Raw genomic sequence first — 16,356 nt, forward strand, 5'->3', positions numbered from 1 at the left:
GTCAGATTGCGTTGCGCTAAAAATATTGTGTGGCAGTTTAGTGATGATCAGAATAAGTAAAGAGAAAACTGAGTACGTTCAGTTTTACTCAGCTGTCTCTGTATCAAATAACGTAGAAGTTTACCAGCACAGTAGTGCAGTCTGTGATTTTCATATAGAGTGCGACGTGGAGTTACCAACATAAAAACCTAAACAGCCTATTTACAAAGGTTTTCCCTGGGTGTAAGGCGAATGCCAGAACTAGTGAGTTCCACCCATTTATTATCAATTGAGTATCATCCATTTGCCCATCAGCTTGTCTGATAACTGGATGAATAGAAACGCTACCTTTTAATGGGCTGGATCTACAACAGTTTGCTCCACTCCTTCGAATGCAGAGCGTAAGGACTATTTTAGAAAATAAGTTGTAACGGTGACGACAACACCCAACACTCTGCTCCGTTCAGTAACACATACACACTCATACAACACAAATACACATCTTACACATACACAACATTTTAATTTTTGGCTGGGACAACGTTGTCATCGAAGGACGTTGTCTCAGAAATAATTTGATTCCAATCACCCGGTTCCGACTAAGGTTTTCGGAAGTTTTGCCTTGTTTGTACGGTGTGTGCCGGAACTGGTAAGCCCCTCCAATCTGTTTCCAAATGGGATCCCCCGTTTGCAACCCCCCCCCCCCCCCACTTCTGCCAGCTTGTCTGATAATTGGCTGAATAGAACCACGATTCTTCAATGAGCCGGATTTCGAACAGCTCACTCCAGTCCTAGCAGTGGAGAACGAAAAGAATAAAAAGAAGAATAAAAGGAGATGCAAAGGTAGTTTCAGATGCACCCGAGGAGGTACGTATTAAATGGACGGCAGTACTTACATACGGAGCACAGAGCGATTTCCGTTGTTTAGCGTTGCAGAGAGTGTGGATATGGGGGAAGGAATACATATGAAGAGTGAAAATCTCAAACAATCCAAGTGCCACTACTTCAAAAAAGGCATTTACAGTCCTATGGTATTCTCGGTACTCTACTGAATGCCCTAGACTTGCTCCAATTGCTAAATCTTAGACAAATGTATCAAACACACACTGCTGGATGACTCATGGTCTTTATGCCAAGCAGTGCTTCCCTCTAGAGATCCAAATGCCCTGCGTCAAAATATTTGGCTTCGGAAACTAGCAAAAACATTTGGAGAAGTACACAGACAAAACAATGTGTGCCTGTAAAATGTTAGGAAAAGCCAAAAAAATGGTTCAAATGGCTCTGAGCACTATGGGACTTAACATCTGTGGTCATCAGTCCCCTAGAACTTAGAACTACTTAAACCTAACTAACCTAAGGACATCACACACATCCATGCCTGAGGCAGGATTCGAATCTGCGACGGTAGCGGTCACGCGGACCATAGGAAAAGCCATTTCTTGCTCAACAGCACAAGGGTTCTACAGTATACTTTGCAGCATCTGATTCCAAGACTGGAATTGTGCAACAAACATAACTCAATACTAAAAGAATGTTTTTCTTGAATTTAATTTTGTTATTCTCCTGTAAAAAATTTATAAATATAATCAGCATAGCATCGTCATATAGATCTAAAGTAAGGTGTAGAATAGGCCTCATCGACCACACAGACATTATTGCAACTGGCTAATGAAGTACAGTAGCTAACAGAAATCTGTTTCCCTGCATCATCATCCCTAGATGTCGCTACTGTCAACTTAGATTCCTCGCGTATTTATATCTAGCCTTATTTATGTCGAGAGCAGTAGGCATTTGCCTTACATCCATACATTAATCGCACTAATCCCGTAACTGATTATGTCCTACCTACTCATTGAATGTATAACCAGACTATATAATTTTGTTTATTGACTGTTAATATGTTGTTTAAAAGTTTCCTGTGGAAGATACATCACGTTGCATGTAAAGCCCTCTAGTGGTTAAAGTTCTTAAGATCGGTGAACTCCTAAATAACATCCTAGCGGTCGACACAACAGAGGGCACTGATCATTGATCTGTCCTTTTTTCAGCTGTCATATAGACATTTTATCTTTCATAGGCAATTTATAGGTTGCTACAGGCAATGTAATACGTATATTAATTGTTGACCGTAAATTCACCATAAAAATGATCGGTCCTATTCTATTCATACATTTCTTTTAATAATTTTATACGGGTAGCTGTATTCGTCTTTTAATGTATCACAATTTAGTTTCTATGATAGTTATCAATTTTAGAAGTCTGCTACATATATTTTACATAATGTGTTTTTATCAGATTATGTTTTTTACGTAAATGATGACTACATCTAAGCTGACAGTAGCGACATCTAGGGATGATGTAGGGAAACAGATTTTTGGTAGCTACTGTACTTCAGTAGCCAGTTGCAATAATGACTGCGTGGACGATGCGGCCTAGTCTACACCTTATTTTAGATCTTTCTGACGATGCTATGCTGATTATATTTATATGTTTTGACGATACCATTATGGCCTAATCACTTTAGGACAAGGTGTAAAAAAGGTACGTTTTACCATATTTTCTGTACATCTCCCTGGTTGTATGATAGTGTATTGTGATGCGTATTGCTGTATTATGTTGAAAGACACACTGCTCAATAGGTGTATATATTTGTATACTATAGATCTGAGGATGGTCATTACGTACTGAAACCGGTCATCGTCTAAAGAATTCATCTTTTGATCAAAGACCATGTCGCAGTTGGTGTAAATATTCTGTGATGAACATCTCTTCAGAGGTTGATAAATATCAGACCAACAAAATTTTCTCGTACTTCCGCCACCTCGAGTGATTACATATCCACCAGCTTCTCGACCATCGTCGATTGGTGACTGTCGCACGATTCCTGCCTTTTCCCTTATATAGACGTGCTACGGCCTGTGACGTCACTGGTGCTCACTCCAGGGCGGTATAAGGTAATGTTTTCGTTGCGCGACCCCTCCAACCTCTAGATGGACGAGTCTCATGCTATGCTTAGCTGCAACCCGCCGTCTTTAACGAAAATATTATCAAATATCTTTCACTCTATCGTCTCGTTTCTTTCGCTTTCCCAGAAACCATTTGTCCATTTAATGAAAGATATTTCATCTAACGCAATTCGGTGACTGTTTCCTGGAGCGTGTTCTGCTACCGTTGATTTCTATGGATACTTAAGGAAGAGACACAAACAGACACAAAATCAAAAAGGCCGGGTTCTGCGTGTACTCCTCGGACGGACTTCTGCTTACGTCCCTTCTGCGAAACAGCTTAAGAAATTTGCCGTTTGCTGTAGTCGTTTTCCCTGAATACTTGTTGCAAGTCGCTCAGATCTTGTAGCAGTTCTCGACGTACCTAACACCTTCCGCTCGATGTACGAAGGGCTTCGGATTAGACCGTTTCTGTAATCAGTGGTAGCAGCTGTTAACGGAAAAAGTGGTTCAAATGGCTCTGAGCACTATGGGACTCAACCTCTGAGATCATCAGTCCCCTAGAACGTAGAACTACTTAAACCTAACGAACCTAAGGACATCACACACATCCATGCCCGAGGCAGGATTCGAGCCTGCGACCGTAGTAGTCACGCGGTTCCGGACTGAAGTGCCTAGAACCGCACGGCCACCGAGGCCGGCGCTGGTAGCGGACTGTTGCTTCATCATGTAACACCATTTCCGACAGCGTAACACATCTAGTGGGTAACATCGTAAGCTTTGTGAGACTGTTCTCCGACAATGGTGGTGTCTATAGGAAAGTTGAAACGCCAGAAGACTATGGCGCAATTCACAGGAGCAAGTTTCGGTTCAGGAACTGGAAATTCACTCTGAACATAAATAAATGGAACGTGTTGTGAATAATTAGATGAAGAGATCCATTACTGTTCCATTACACTATTCGCGATGAATCATTGGGAAAAATAATAAACGTAAAGCGGTTAGGAGCAACGGCAAGGAGTAGCCTACAGAAGAATTATCGTATAAAATTAGATGTAGCAAAGCCAGATGCCTAGCAGAGATTCATTGGAGGAATGTAATTCATGCTCGGAAGACGTGGTTTACAAAACACTACTTCGACCGCTTCTTGGGATGTTTATCAATTTAGGACCTACTAGATTGGTTTAACAGAAAATATACACATCGTGTTTCTTCGTGGGATCGTTCAGCAAGTGAGAGAGTGCTAAGGAGATGCTCAACAAACTGCAGGAACAGGCGCTGCAAGACAGGAATTGTGCATCAGGGAGCAGTTTACTGCTGAAATCCTGATAAAGTACTGTCTTAGAAGAGTCGGCTGCATCTTTCTTCCGTCCTCAAACGTCTCACGAAATGACATCGAAAAAATCAGGGAAATCAGAGGTAATATGGGGGTGAATAAGCATGTTACAAACTGGCACACTCTGACTACAATTTATACAAAACTAAGACACCACCAAAAAGTTACGTACTGTTTCTAGTAGTGGTTTAAGCACAGTCTGAGTAGATACATTGATGTACATACACAAATTTTTCTTTCTAAATCACATTTGTAAACACAATTCAAACAAGTCAAATTGTATCCAAATGTAAACAGGGTACATTTCTACACATGCACACCTGTTTTTTTATAATGACACAAAATTGTTACATTATTATTTATACCTAGAAGTAATTTGTAAAACAATTATTTGTGCAGTTATCAAATGTGACCTTACGTTAAAAAGCCGTTACATCATTAAATATATGTTTCTTTAGGAGAAATCAAACTTTTAAAATCGCTGAAAAACTGTCGCTATTAAATTCTGTTTGCCCATTTAACATGATTTCTGAAAATTTTGCCTTGTATGACATTATTTGTAATTGTTATAGCAGATCAATGTTTCTACTGGCCTAACTGTACTCGACACAGAAAATAATTATAGGAAACAGTCTCCTAGAACAATCAGAAATAACAATTTTAATTTATTCAAATGTGGGTTCCAGGTGAAATATTCCTACACATAGAAGAAAAGGTGGAAAGCTCCTTGAGTTAGAAATTTCAGAAATTAAGAAACTACTTAATAAAGATGAAAGAGGTTTGGTTCAAATTAAACCCGTTTCAGAAAATGAGCGGCTGGATTATTTCCAAAACATATGGCAGATAATGAGAAAAATATAAGAACTGCAGTTACTGACGAGTATGTTGATTTTATAACAATGGAAGAACTAAGACTGGGTTAAAAAACATCTAAAAACAAAAAATGCCCAGGCGAATACAACCTCAATGTGGAATTATTTAAATATGCTGGGAAATCGTTACTCATAAAACTACTGAATTTTGTAAATGCTTGTTGGAAATATAGCAACGTACCAGGGGACTGGCAAACAGCGGTTGTTATCCCATTATTTAATAAAGGGGATAGCAGAAAATGTGAGCTGCCGAGATATTAATCTTCTGTATTCTGAATGCAAAATACAGGGTTAGTATAATTAAAGTTAAACTTTCAAACCGCTCTCGAAGTAACACCACTGATCGGAATGACGTCAAATTGCAACGGAATATTATCGGGGGAGGGGGAAACGTATTGCAGAAGAAGAATAAATAGTTATAAAATGGAGCAATAGACGGCGCTGTAAGCATCATTATTTAATAGTGCTCGGCTACTAATGACAAATGAATCATACAACAATGCCTAAGGTGTGCGTTTGACATTAAACAAAGTGCACTACTCAGTGTGCATGGATGTACAGGTGTGATACTGTTAGTTAGCGTAAGCCCATCCACCGTGGCAAGGTCATATCACATCGGATGGGAAATATCGGTTTTTAATTGTCCTGAGGCCAAAACCGTTTAAAAAGCATCACTCACATCGGTTTTTAATCATTCTGAGACGAAAAACCGCGTAAAAAGCATCAGTCACATAGGTTTTAATTGTCCTGAGGCCAAAAAGCGCACAAAAAGCGTCAATCAAAATCAAATCAGATAATTAACTTCCGTGTGACTGGCGCAAAACATGTTCAACATGCTGTCCATCGTTTCCTGCAACAACTTCAAATCGAAAAACACCATGTTCCCAACTGATCGAAGTGTTTCCGGGGTCGCATTCAGAATGTGCTGCGCGTGCCTTTAATGCAGCTAAGTTTGCAGTCGGAACACTGAACACATTTTTCAGATAGCCCCACAGCCAGGAGTCACACTGATTAAGATCAGGTGATCGAGACGGCCAGCTGTAGCGAAATGGCGGCTGATAATTCTAGAATTTTCGAAAAGACTCTTCAGCAGTTCCTTAACTCGATTTACAATGTGCGGAGGTGCATCATCTTGCATAAAAATGATCCCATCCACACATCCACGCTGTTGGAGAGCTGGAATGACGTGGTTGCGCAAAAGACACTCATAGCGTGTACCAGTGACGGTACAGGGAACAGGACCGGAAACACCTGTCTCTTCGAAAACATATGAGTAAAGGGATAACCTTCATGCCACCCCACTCTCCATTGTTGCCAAATTTATTCAAGATGGCGGCGGTGACGTCATCCAAGATGGCGGCATGTAGACTTGGCAACAGCGCATGACGTCATCCAAGATGGCGGCTTTTGGCGGGTGCTGTGGCCACTGCTTCCCCTGACATCGAATCAATTCATTTTAACCCTCTGCCAGGTTGCACATCAACACAGTTCGTCTTTTTGAATTTCCGATTCATTTTCTCCAGACCCACGGCCGCCATCGGACCAACGCCTTTTTTTTTACTCTTCAGTGTCTGGAACTTCTGCAGAGCGACGTGTGCACAGTCATCATTTTTGTAATACAGCTTTACTAGCAGAGCGCGATCCTGCATTGAGATAGTCATGGCGAACATCGCAGATGCGAAAGAAGGAAAAGCCATGTAACCGGAGTGTTTATATCAACTACAATGGGTCGTTCACATGACAGGTGCTTTCATTTACGTATTCTACACATACAGCGCCATCTTTTGATCAATTTTCACACTATTTTTTTCTTCTGCCATACGTTTTCCTCCTTCTCTGATAACATTCCTTTGCAGTTTCATGTCATTCTGACTAGTAGTGTTATTTATACAGCGTTTTGAAAGTTTAACTGTAATTACAATCACACTGTATTTACAAAACTAGTTACAAAAGCCTAAAGATATTTTTGGAAACATTTCTTACTGAAGAACAGAATGGGTTTTGGCTGAGAAGATGTTGCTTCTCCAGTCCACCAAATTATTGAAAAACTCAAACAATACAATAATAGCACACATATTGCCATTATTGACCACAAGAAGATTTTTGGTAAAGTTAACAGAGTTAAATTATGGGAAGCTTTAGAAGTATAGTTCAAAGTAAGGGCATACACAAGAAAATCAAAGTACGAAAAGGAAGTCTGCTTCCGAGAAACATCTGTCAAGGAATGAGACGAGGGTGTCCTTTATCACCCATATTATTTTATAGATATATATATATATATATATATATATATATATATATATATATAAATGCCCTCATAAAGACATCGTGTAATAAAGTATTACACCATTATAAGCTTAATAACAAAGTTATGAATACACTCCTGTATGCAGATGTTTAAATAATTTTAGTGGACTCACAAGATAAACTGCAGAGAGCAATTTGATCCTTGCACAAGGTAGGAAATGATTGTAATGTGACAATATCTAAAGGCAAAACTAAAATAATGGCATTCCATTTCAAGGAGCACTTAGGGCCAAAAATAATAATTAATGATAAATAACTGAAACAAATATATGGTTTTAAATACAGTACAATGTTCGGTGAGGCTTCATATATTACACAAAAAGATCAAGAACACAAACTGCAAAAATTAGAGCAGCTAGTAGGTACTATGAATCGCACTCTCCGCAGAAAAGTTAAAAAACACACAGTACTAAAATTTTATGATGTGACTGCGGGGCCTGTTCTGGTGTATGAATCAGAGACTTGGCCTCTAACCGCCAGTCAAAGTAGGAGGATTGAGGCACAGAGAAGAGACTCTTAGGACCTCTAGCTGGTTACAGACTCACAGAGCGAATAAAAAAAAGTGAAATAAGGAATGAACTGGGTGTCAAAAGAATACCACAGAAAATACAGGAGCACAGAAAGAAATGGAATGAACACATTCACAAAGATGTCAGAAGAACGAATATCTAATTAATACACAAATATACACCAGAAGGGAAAAGGCATTTTGGGCGTCCTAAGAAGTGGTGGAAACATTAGCTGCATTCTGCTTGAAACTCCAATGCCTAAACTAAAACTGGATATGATGATGACGAACAAACAGATGAGTGTATCCTCACATTCATTACTGAATGAACAAACTCAGTTCAATTATTCGCTCATTTAGACAATTTTCCAACCCCTACATGCAAGAATAACCTTAATGCCTTCAACCACATAACACAAAATTCCATTCTTGTTGATAGATCTACACTCCTGGAAATTGAAATAAGAACACCGTGAATTCATTGTCCCAGGAAGGGGAAACTTTATTGACACGTTCCTGGGGTCAGATACATCACATGATCACACTGACAGAACCACAGGCACATAGACACAGGCAACAGAGCGTGCACAATGTCGGCACTAGTACAGTGTATATCCACCTTTCGCAGCAATGCAGGCTGCTATTCTCCCATGGAAACGATCGTAGAGATGCTGGATGTAGTCCTGTGGAACGGCTTGCCATACCATTTCCACCTGGCGCCTCAGTTGGATCAGCGTTCGTGCTGGACGTGCAGACCGCGTGAGACGACGCTTCATCCAGTCCCAAACATGCTCAATGGGGGACAGATCCGGAGATCTTGCTGGCCAGGGTAGTTGACTTACACCTTCTAGAGCACGTTGGGTGGCACGGGATACATGCGGACGTGCATTGTCCTGTTGGAACAGCAAGTTCCCTTGCTGGTCTAGGAATGGTAGAACGATGGGTTCGATGACGGTTTGGATGTACCGTGCATTATTCAGTGTCCCCTCGACGATCACCAGTGGTGTACGGCCAGTGTAAGAGATCGCTCCCCACACCATGATGCCGGGTGTTGGCCCTGTGTGCCTCGGTCGTATGCAGTCCTGATTGTGGCGCTCACCTGCACGGCGCCAAACACGCATACGACCATCATTGGCACCAAGGCAGAAGCGACTCTCATCGCTGAAGACGACACGTCTCCATTCGTCCCTCCATTCACGCCTGTCGCGACACCACTGGAGGCGGGCTGCACGATGTTGGGGCGTGAGCGGAAGACGGCCTAACGGTGTGCGGGACCGTAGCCCAGCTTCATGGAGACGGTTGCGAATGGTCCTCGCCGATACCCCAGGAGCAACAGTGTCCCTAATCTGCTGGGAAGTGGCGGTGCGGTCCCCTACGGCACTGCGTAGGATCCTACGGTCTTGGCGTGCATCCGTGCGTCGCTGCGGTCCGGTCCCAGGTCGACGGGCACGTGCACCTTCCGCCGACCACTGGCGACAACATCGATGTACTGTGGAGACCTCACGCCCCACGTGTTGAGCAATTCGGCGGTACGTCCACCCGGCCTCCCGCATGCCCACTATACGCCCTCGCTCAAAGTCCGTCAACTGCACATACGGTTCACATCCACGCTGTCGCGGCATGCTACCAGTGTTAAGACTGCGATGGAGCTCCGTATGCCACGGCAAACTGGCTGACACTGACGGCGGCGGTGCACAAATGCTGCGCAGCTAGCGCCATTCGACGGCCAACACCGCGGTTGCTGGTGTGTCCGCTGTGCCGTGAGTGTGATCATTGCTTGTACAGCCCTCTCGCAGTGTCCGGAGCAAGTATGGTGGGTCTGACACACCGGTGTCAATGTGTTCTTTTTTCCATTTCCAGGAGTGTATATTTAGTCGTAGTTACTGTAAATACCATTCTAATGAAATCTGTATATTCTAAAGTAATTTTCTCAAAATTATCAACAGAGATAACTTTTACAGTTTAAGTTAAGACTCAACAGAATTAAAAGCTGACATGTTTAGCTTTGCTTGGTTCTCATCTTGGAGATCAATTATGTGTTGGAAAACAGGCTTCTAACCTGAATCAAGTTTGTGAAACAAAGCTAAAGAAGTGTTTGGTGTAGTTAATACAATTAGAAATAATATTACACTAAGGAAATTCTCCATAAACTTGTTAAATGAAAAAACGATGTTTAACTTTTACAAATGACATCTTTGTATAGCTAATAATATAACAATTTTATATCATCTTAGAAAAAACACCTGTGTACATACAGAATTGTAGCATCGTTGCATTTGGATTGTGTTTAGAAATGTGCTTTAGGACGAAAACTTTGTATATGTACTTTTACGTCTGTTCATACTTTGCTTGAAAACCATATAACTACTATCAAAAACGGTGATTATTTTTTGTTGTTGTCTTATTTTTATAAAATTTCACAGTGCGTCACTTTGTAATATACCTACGTACTCTTAACACGATCAGCGGTAATCTAATTTCGAAAAATGATGCAGAGCAATGAAGCACCCGAAAATGAGTAGTCACGGCTCTAAATGTACCACGCATTGAAATAAAAAATCACGATTTGTTACTGAAGGTGGTTTGTTATTTTACGGAAGAAATACGTTCACAGAAGCACCACTGACAGCAATGGATAAAATTAAGAAATATTCACTTTCCTTTTAAGCAATAAAAAGTCAAGTAGACGATTGGTACTCCTCACTTCTTACAGTGTTTTCTTTTTTATATTCGTCTTGCTCTAAGCCACAGAATTCCTATTTTTTTCTTTTCATTGCTTCCATGCGGCGAATAGAACCAGTATTCTCAGGGCTTTTTTCCGGTAATAATGACTACTAATTACGAGCATTTCGAGAAAGTTCGTCATTTCTATCAATATTATTTTTTTCCAAGATGTCTCCACCAAGTCTAAGAAATTGTAGTCATTCTCGTACTTCTTTTTAATCTTGTTTGTTTTTCCCATATCTCTACCCTAGGGACAGACAATGAAACGTTGTAACCAGAAAAAAGCTTCTTGCATGTGGTAACATGCTTCGGAATTTGAGTCAGTGGGCTAGCAAAAGGACTGTACTCCACCTGGCGGTGCTCTTTGTCCAAGCGAGTTCTTGCATTTCGCTGCTTAACTTCGATCTCTTTTCTTTTTTCTTGTAGTGCGCTGTCGACCATTCGGAACTCAGATCTATGTGCATGGGAGTCGCGTGACACACACCATACAGTACGATAGTGTTGCATGTGTTGCATCATCAGGCCAAAAGCCTTATGCTATCTTGTTGGAAGGTACCATCACAAAGACCTCGAAGACATGGCACATCCACCAGCGTAAATACTTTAGAAATGTAATGGCTGCTGCACGAATTACTGGCTAAGTGCACATACTCAGCTGAGCCAAAACATTATAATCGCGTCCTTAAATTAGTTAATTACATTTTCTCAACATTATAATCTCTTCCTTAAATTAGTTAATTACAAGTTTTTGATGATTATTTTACCGAAATAATCTGGAACCAGTCAGCTTACAAGATATGTGTGCATGATTAGTGCTAACATTAATTAACACAATCATTTTATTCCTACTCATACAACTAAACTTTAAAAAAAAAAACTTCTTTTGGCTATCTATTCTTAAGGCACATGTGCGCTGCCCACATATCATCAAGTAACTTGGAGACAGCCTGCCTTGTAAAGCAGGATAGGCGGCAAGATGTGTCCGAGTGATGATACAGTACAATGCTTTGCACGTACAAGTGATCAGCCACCATTGAGTCAATGTGAGAATAGGGGGCATCTGCTGTGGAGACTGATTTCAACCTGAAGCGCTGCTCTGTGTGCTGCTAATCATTTGTCCTCTATCATCGTATCTGCCACACCTTGCAGCCTGTCCTTCTTTACACGGCAGCTATCTCCATGTTCCGTGATAGATGTGGGCAGCAATGTGTGCCTTTGTTGTTAAGAAATACTACACAATGTTCCTTCGAACATCCATGCATGTCGAAGGTACAGGTGCTGCAGCAACTAGAGCCGTAATGAAACAACCATCAGCTGTATAATGAAACGACGACATGGAAAATTTGTTACTGACCGGAACTCGAACCCAGATCTCTTTCTTTTACAAAAGTGGCTACCTGTTCCTTCCATTACAGGAATTACATAGTGTATACGAGTGCAGGTTCTGACGCATGAACTACGACATATTGAAGGTTTGATCTGGTCGTGAGTCCTACGCGAATAGCCAAAGGAATTAAGGCGCTTGCTGGCGTAAAGCGGGAAATCCGGGTTCGACTCCTGGTATGACACAAATTTTCATTGTCGTCACTCCATTACATAGCTGATGGTTATCTGTATTCGCAATTGCGAATACATTTCTTGAAAGTTCATGCTGGTGGGTTTCCCTATTTTCTGCCCTTATCGTATCTAGAATAGTTCCCCATTCGTCTCTGGTTCTCTTATATACTTTGCTTTCCACATCAGGTACCTGCTTCGCCAAAAGGAGGCATTCCATTTCGCGTTGGGTAACGGTTGTAGTGTTTTGGCCCGTTAGTGTAGCCGATTATGCTGCGTACTCAGTGGCGCACCATACATGAGCGACAGGTGAAGGCTCTTATGACGATGGCGAATACAATCTGGCAAAGTTCGTTCTTCCCTGGAGCTTCCACACTTGAAAACATCGATCATGGTGCTTTGTGTAGAACATAGCCTCGTCTGAATACGTTAAGTGGTTCCATTCCAAAGTTCACTCTTGTTGCTGGGCCCTCACTGTACATGTGATGATGATGATGATGATGATGATGATGTTTGATTTGTGGGCCGCTCAACTGCACAGTCATCAGCGCTCGTACAAGGTTCCAATTTTTACAAAGTCCAATTTTTTACATAGTCCAATCTAGCCACTGTCAAGAATGATGATGACGAGATGATGAGGACAACACAAACACCTAGTCCCAGAGCAGAGAAAATCCCCACCCCAGCCGGAATCGAACCCGGGACCCCGAGATCCAGAGGCAGCAACGCTACCCACTAGACCACCAGCTGCTGACCACTGTACATGTGCCGCTCTCTACTGTCACGTCAAGGGCAATCGAAAAAGTGGTCGTCGGGTTGGTAATCCATGGAGTTCCGAACATCTGGATCAACAAATTCTGTTGCACTGTACGTACGGATATCTGTCTTCTTGCAAACAAGCCCATTTCCTTGCTCAAGTAAGGTTCGTTACGTGGCTGATTCTGCACAGCCAAGCGAACAATGTGTCTGTCCTTTAGGGCGCTAGTCATGCTGTGCTGCTAAGAAAAATTGGAAATTTGTGGTAAGGACTATGGGACCAAACTGCTAAGGTCATCGGTCCCTAGGCTTACGCACTACTTAATCTAACTTAATCTAAGGACAACACATCCACCCATGCCTGAGGGAGGACTCAAACCTCAGCCGGCCGCGGTGGTCTCGCGGTTCTAGGCGCGCAGTCCGGAACCGCGCGACTGCTACGGTCGCAGGTTCGAATCCTGCCTCGGGCATGGATGTGTGTGATGTCCTTAGGTTAGTTAGGTTTAAGTAGTTCTAAGTTCTAGGGGACTGATGACCACAGCTGTTAAGTCCCATAGTGCTCAGAGCCATTTGAACCATTTTTGACTCAAACCTCAGACGAAAGGAACCACAGGCGTAGTGACAGGACGCCCTAGACCGTTCGGCTACCCCGCGCGGCTGCTGCTAAGAACCTGCATGGCGTTGATTATGGCTTTTCTGAATCAACCCATACTCGCATGACAGTCATGAAATACCGACCAACCAGCATGTCTCGATAGGCTGTCGAATTCCAAAACGCGCCAGCAGACGTTATTACAATTAATAAAATTTTCCGGGCTAATATGCCGTGGTCGAATGGATTTCACCTTAAAACCCGACGTTTCGCCTCCCTCTGCGGAGGACATTTTCAAGAGAGATGGTAGCTTTTTTTGAGTGTTCGATTCACACATTGGCTAGCGAGCCATTTCCGGCCGTAAAAGTTTACATTTTACAAGCAGACGTTATACCTTCTAACACAAAACCTAGCACGAACGTCTCCTAAACAAACAATATTCGTACTCTAGTTGTGAAAGAGAAAGACATTGTGTAATCTTTCGTCATATACCGAAAATGGATGGCGTGGCACACAGCTACAATGTGCAGTAGTGCTGAAGTGCTGATCATTCACATATGGGTACCTAGTATTCTACATGTCTATTTGACATGTTACATGTCTCCCTCGTGTTACAATTTTAAATGCCATCAGTGTATCTATGAAACATTCATAGTACCCGAAAAGTAATGAATCAATATCTCAAACTATAGTACAAAAACACATGTATATAACCTATAATCTCTCATGAAAAATTAAAAGTTTGTTTTCTAGTGTAATGAAGAGAATTAAACGCAAAAATTGAGCCGCATGAAAGAGTTACAGTCACCCATTACTAAAACATGTTTCAATCATGTTGTAATTAACTGATGGCAGCTGAGTTTTGTAAATTTTGTATCAAGTGGTTTATTAAGAACAGTATATTCATTCCGCACGTTTGCAGAGTATAATACACGAGTGAAAATGCATTAGGTTACCACAGATGGTGAGAATATGTAGGATAGCACTGGTAATTTTGAGTAGAATGAGACGTCCATAATCATTAAATTATATCTTAAGGCCGGAAGCAGCATGCCAACCTGTTAATAGGTACACACACTTGATACGAGGTTTGACTTATATTGTAACATATCTCTCTTCATAACTCTAGTTAAATAGAGAAAAGGAGGAGTTTTTATAAAATTATATGATGTTACTATTCAGAAAAGATATATCTCAGCCTACCTCGACATGCTTTTGTTTCTACACATTTGCCTCATTTCACTTCTCCTCAAACAAACTAGTCACTGGATCATACAATTCTAACCAAGGTTTTTGGGACTTTTCCTTGGTTATGAAGCAAATGCTAGATTTGATGCCCCTCCCACTGATTTATAAAATGAAAAGTTGTGGAATAGTTGCTATTACTAAAAAAAGGTCCATGTCTGCATGACCTCATGTGACAGGCGATGATACAGGAGCCAGTATTCATCATGTAGTCCTCTGGACGTCTACTACAGCTGTAGAAATTTTTAACATCAGGTAGACAGAGCAGAGAACTGAAAATCGCAGTGATGATAGTCCCTTGTGGTGGCCGTAGTAGAAGTAAGATAAGAAAATTGATCGAAACAGTGCAGTTGATGGCAGTTTAGTAAAAGACTGATATATGCAGTCTAGTTTTTAAGTATATAATCTCCCATGTATAAATCAGCAGTGACTGCTTTCATCAAAAGGAGGAGACCCATAAATAGAACAGCAAAGGAAAAAACAAGTACGCTATGGAAACAACTGTTGACAGAATATAGTAAGGAAAAAAGCATCATGTGTGACAATCTCTTAGTGTGTATTTGACATGGTCTCATGCGTTTCAATGGCCAGTAAAATATTGTATTCTGGTTTGCTGTTTCATTTCACACCGTGACATGGATTTCACCAATTTAGAATGTGATGTCATGATGGTATTACAATAAAAGGTTTGTGGATGTGATGTTATGGAAAAAGTTCTGACTTGCACACATGGTATCACAAATCTGATAATCCGCTTCGCTTGTTGGAACAAGTCTTGACTTGCAGGCTTTGATATGTCTCAATTTGCTGACCAATTGATTTTGCTTGTTGGAAATGGCCCAACTTGCTGAACAAGTGTCAACTTGCTTAGTCAGTTATGCGTGGGGCAATGTGTTACAATTTTGTATAAAATGGTGATATATGGGGCAATTTTGTTGTGACACATCTATGTACTGGGGCAATATTTTACAATTTCATCTGGTAATAGCGATGTATAGGGCAATTTGCTACAATTTGCTGTGACATATATGAGAACCATTTTTACAACTTTTTTTGTAGATATCGATGTATAGGGTACTTGGTTACAACTTTTGCTGTAATGTAGAGATGCATGGAGCAGTTTGTTCGAATACTGCTATAACATGATGATGTACAGGGCAGTTTGTTAAAATTTCGTTTGAGGCATGGCGAAAGATGTGAGATCATAAGTAGACCTTCTGACATCTGGTCATGTGCATTGACACAACTCCGAGCACATCATATTTCACTGAGTTTGATGAGGTAATGACAATCACTATGTCAACTGAGAAACAATCCCCACCTAGAAACTGACCATTATTGCTCCAGAATAGTATCAACCATATGTTCAAGATAAAGTCACCCATTGCACACACACACACACACACAAACACACACACACACACACACACACACACACACACACACACACACACACACACACACACTGTAAGCATCTGGTCTTTTATGCTGTTTAAAAAACAAAAGTTGACATCCCCTCAACAGCTGACACCTCTACA

General features: G+C 41.2%; 1 protein-coding gene across 1 annotated transcript in view; it reads right to left on the bottom strand.

Moving 5' to 3' along the window:
* LOC124805682 (lipase 3-like) overlaps positions 1-16,356 on the bottom strand; it is a 90,207-nt gene that overhangs the window by 60,378 nt on the left and 13,473 nt on the right. The gene's annotated exons all lie outside the window — the stretch shown is intronic.

This window comes from Schistocerca piceifrons, chromosome 7 (genome assembly GCF_021461385.2).
Source record: "Schistocerca piceifrons isolate TAMUIC-IGC-003096 chromosome 7, iqSchPice1.1, whole genome shotgun sequence".
Lineage (NCBI taxonomy): Eukaryota > Metazoa > Arthropoda > Insecta > Orthoptera > Acrididae > Schistocerca > Schistocerca piceifrons.